Source organism: Rhinopithecus bieti, unplaced genomic scaffold (assembly GCF_001698545.2).
Source record: "Rhinopithecus bieti isolate Rb0 unplaced genomic scaffold, ASM169854v2 scaffold_14232, whole genome shotgun sequence".
Classification (NCBI taxonomy): domain Eukaryota; kingdom Metazoa; phylum Chordata; class Mammalia; order Primates; family Cercopithecidae; genus Rhinopithecus; species Rhinopithecus bieti.
In genome coordinates this window covers 1,085,402-1,089,814 of record NW_016807906.1, presented here as the reverse complement: position 1 = coordinate 1,089,814, position 4,413 = coordinate 1,085,402, and positions in this window count along the sequence as shown.

Here is a 4,413-nt window from a genome sequence, read left to right as displayed (position 1 = left end):
GCGGGGGAAAAAAAAAAAAAATTAGAACTGAAAAAATACAATGAGAATGTCTAGTTGTGTGTCATTGGAAAAGAAGAAATAATTGAAGAGATAATGGTATTAAACCAGTGATTCAAAATGTCTTAAGACCCCAAACAGACTAATTATTTTTAAAAATTCACTCCAGCCAGGTGCAGTGGCTCCACCCGTAATCCCAGCTACCTGGTAAACTGAGGTAGGAGAATTGCTTGAGCTGAGGAGTTCAAGGATGCAGTGAGCTATGATCCACTGTGCTACAGCCTGGGTGACAGAGTAAGACCTCATTTCTTAAAAAAAAAAAAAAAGAAAAGAAAAGAAAAGAAAAAAACTTATTAAAAAATGTTCCACATCAAGTACATAATGATAAAATAGCTGAAAATCAAAAATGAAAAAACATAAATGTAGCAAAAGAATAAAGATTAATTGTCTTCAAAAGAATAACAATTAGAAATGATAACTGACTTCTCGACAGAAAAAAAAAAAAAACAGAAACCAACAGATAATGAGATATTTTTTAAGTGCTGAAAGAAACTGATGACCTAGAATCAAGTACCATGAAGGATATTTGAGGAAAATATAATTCAAGGATAACAGTAAAACAAAGCCACGTTTATACAAACAACCTGTTACTTGAAAGCCTTCACCAGATAAAAAGGGACCCACATGGAAGCTGTGAGATGCAAGAAGGAATGAACAAAAAAAATGGTAAATATGTCAATAAATATGTAGATAAATATGAATAAATACTAAGTGTATAAAACAATAATAACAATGCCCCATTAGGTCTTAAATGTACAAAGAAGTAAAATGCACAAAAATGATAGTATGTAAACCTGAATAGATAGCAAATGAAGTTATAGCTTAAAAAATTATTACATTTTCCAACAACAGGATAATACATACTAGACTCTGATAAATTTAAAACATATGCTGTAATTTATAGGGTTCCTCAAACCTAGTAAAAGGGTACGTAACTGCCAGGATTATAGAGGGAGGAGATGGAATAATAAAAGATAATCCGTCCGAAAACAAGCAATGGAAAAGATAAAAAGAAACATAGAACAGATGAGACGAATAAAAAGTATATGACGAGGTGGTAGATTTAAACCCAGATATATTGGTAGTTAGACATAAATGCACTAAGTGCTACGATTCAAAGGCAAAGATTGTCTGACTGTTTTGGTTTGTTTGTTTTTAAGACAGAGTCTCACTTTGTCACCTAGGCTAGAGTGCAGTAGTGTAATCTTGGCTCACTGTAACCTCCACCTCCCAGCTTCAAGAGATTCTCATGTCTCAGCCTCTCGAGTAGCCAAGATTACAGGCATGTGCCACCGCATCCAGTTAATTTTTGTATTTTTAATAGAGATGGTGTTTTGCTATGTTGGCCCAGGCTGGTCTCGAACGCTTGATCTCAAGTGATCCACCTGCCCGACCTCCTAAAATGCTGGGATTACAGTCATGGGCCACTGCATCTGACCCTGACTGAATTTTTTTGAAGGATGTGCTATTTGCAAGAATTATCTAAAATAAAAGAATACAGATGGTTTATAAGTAAAAAGATGGAGAAAGATATATCACACAAACACTCTGCCCCCTAAAAAACTTGGATAGTTATATTGATATTAGAAACAAAAGTAGACCTTAGGGTAAAAAGCATTCATAAGGATAGAAACTTAATGATAATAGAAGGTTAGATTCAAGAGGAAGTTATAAAATTCTAAATTTGCAGGCATCTAATATAAAACAAAAGTTAACCAAACTGAAAGAAAAAACAGGCAAATCCAAAATCATTATATTTTCAACAAAGCTCTCAGTAACTGAAAAAGTGAATACATAGAAAGTCAGTACAGATATGGAATATTTGAAAACATAATCAGTAAACTTGACCTAATAATATTCAAAAAATGCTAAAACCAAAAATTATAGAAAACATATTCTTTTAAAATACACCAAAAATTTTTCCCAAAAAATAGTTGAAACCATGCAACATATAGTTTCTAACTATACTTCAATTTAGCTATAAATTAATATCAAAATGATAACCAGAATATTACACTCCTGGACAGGTGAGCTGCTGCTCCCAACCCCAAGGTCAACCCTGAAGAAACTAATGAGAAAACTTTGAGAATCCTTGAGGTGACAGGGGGTGTTATAACGTGTGGTCATTGGGTGGTGGCTTTGACCAATAGACAAAGTACCCACATAAACTCAGTTTTGTAATATCTTTTCCAGGTATTGAAATAAAGAAGTGTGAGGAGTGGGTAGGAACACGTGCATCTCTATCTTCTGAGAGGGGGTGGAGGGGGTAGGAACGTATACATGTTTGTATTCCTACTTCTATCTTCTGAGAGGGCCTAGAGCGATGACACACTGGTAGCGATGAGCACTACCAGGGTCTAAACTTTGTTTTTGAAACTTTTGGAGAAATGACCCAGGGCTAGGTCAGGATAAAATGAACCTAGAATATCTTTTGCATCAAAAGTAAGAATTCTCAATGAACAATCAGGATACACCGAAAGAACACAGAAATCAGCTGGCAGGGCTCCTACTGGCTAAATAGGGAAAAATATGAGCAGCGAAATAATAAGAATGGACCACAGCACATTAAATAAAATAGAAATCTATGAGTTTCTACTGATACAAACAAATAAATAAATAAATGAACAAGGAAAGCTCGTCCTTACAGTCAAATGCCAAATAATACATTTAAAAGAAGTGAAGAATCACCATTTGGAAACCACTATAGATGTGGTTGATTCACACTGGAGTGGTGAATAGATGCCAGGACTGTAGGGTGGGGATGTTGATGAGGGCTAGAATATCTGCATAATCCCAGAACACTTCCAAATACAAATTATTTCCACATACGGTTACAAAAGGGGGAAACTGTGAATTTAAGGGGGAGAAACCTGGCAGACACCAAACCAAGTTAACATCACCTGTGGCGAGACGGGTCAACGTGACATAATTCCCCCCAATGAGATGCGTTGGAAAGAACACAGCTTCGTCTCTGAGGGAATCCCATCCTGATTTTCAGGGTCTGAGGATGGTCATGAGGAAAAATCAAATGAACCACAGTAAGGTTATCGTAGAATGTAAGCCCTGCAATCCCTGAAAGCATCCAGGACATGAAAGACTGGGACACACTGTACTTTTGGAATATTAAACCAGTTTGGACCATATTTCTGGAATAAATCATATATGATTTTTCTTCTGTGAAACTTATTTTAGGATGTGTGTGTGTGTGTGTGTGTGTGTGTGTGTGTTCTTTAAAACAAAATTGGTTTGGGAAGTTCTTTAGCTCTTGAGATCAATTGCTATGAGTTTGTCATTTGCTCTTTCATTTACTTTAACATATTACTTTACAGACAAAAGTTTTTCATTAATTCTGATCAAATTTATCAATCTTTTTCAATACATGCTTTTTAAAAGATTTAAAACTATTCACCTGAGTGCTTCACTTTGTATTTCAAAGCTTTTGAATATTTAGGTCCTTAACCCACCTGGAGTTGATTTTTTTTCAAATAATTTATTTCGAAATGACTTTCAACCTAAAGAAAAAATGCTGGAACAATACAAAGAACTTGCATACCCTTTTACCTAGTTAGTCACCAGTTAGTAGCATTTTGCTACATGTATTCCATTGCTTTGTATTTATCCCCATTAGCAGTATTCCTTTTTCTGAACCTTTTAAGAGCAAGCTACAGGTATGATGTCTTGTCACTCTAAAAACTTTAGTATATGTTGCCCCAAACAAGGACACTGTCTTTTATAATCAGCACACAATTCTCTAATCAGGAAATCAACATTGGTGCAAAACTAATGCCTACTTCACAGATTTCATTTAAATTTTGCTGGCTGTTCCAACAATATCTCTGTCTTTTCTTGTCTAGAATCGTATCCAGGAATATAGGTTGCATTTAGTTGTTATGCCTCTTCCAGTTGTTTCAGTGTGAGTGGGGACCACATAGGCATTCCCTTTGTCATAATCAATGAATTGTGCATGCTTGTTTTGTGCATTGTTCTGTGCGTATATTTCATAATAAAAACTTCGATTTGTTTTAAATAAAGTGTTTATTTTTAAGATGAAAGTTAATCACACTTGTACATTTCAAATATAGCATTTGCTTCTGGAATTCAAATTTCTGCATTAAAATCAAGTTCCAGTTTTAATTTTTTTTTTTTTTTTTTTTTTTTTTTTTTTTTTTTTTTTTTTTGAGACAAAGTCTTGCTATGTTACTCAGGCTGGAGTGCAATGGCATGACCTCAGCTCACTGCAACCTCTGCCTCCGGGGTTCAAGTGATTCTCCTCTCTCAGCCTCCCAAGTAGCTGGGATTATAGGCGCCCACAACCACGCCTAGCTAATTTTTGTATTTTTTGTAGAAATGGGGTTT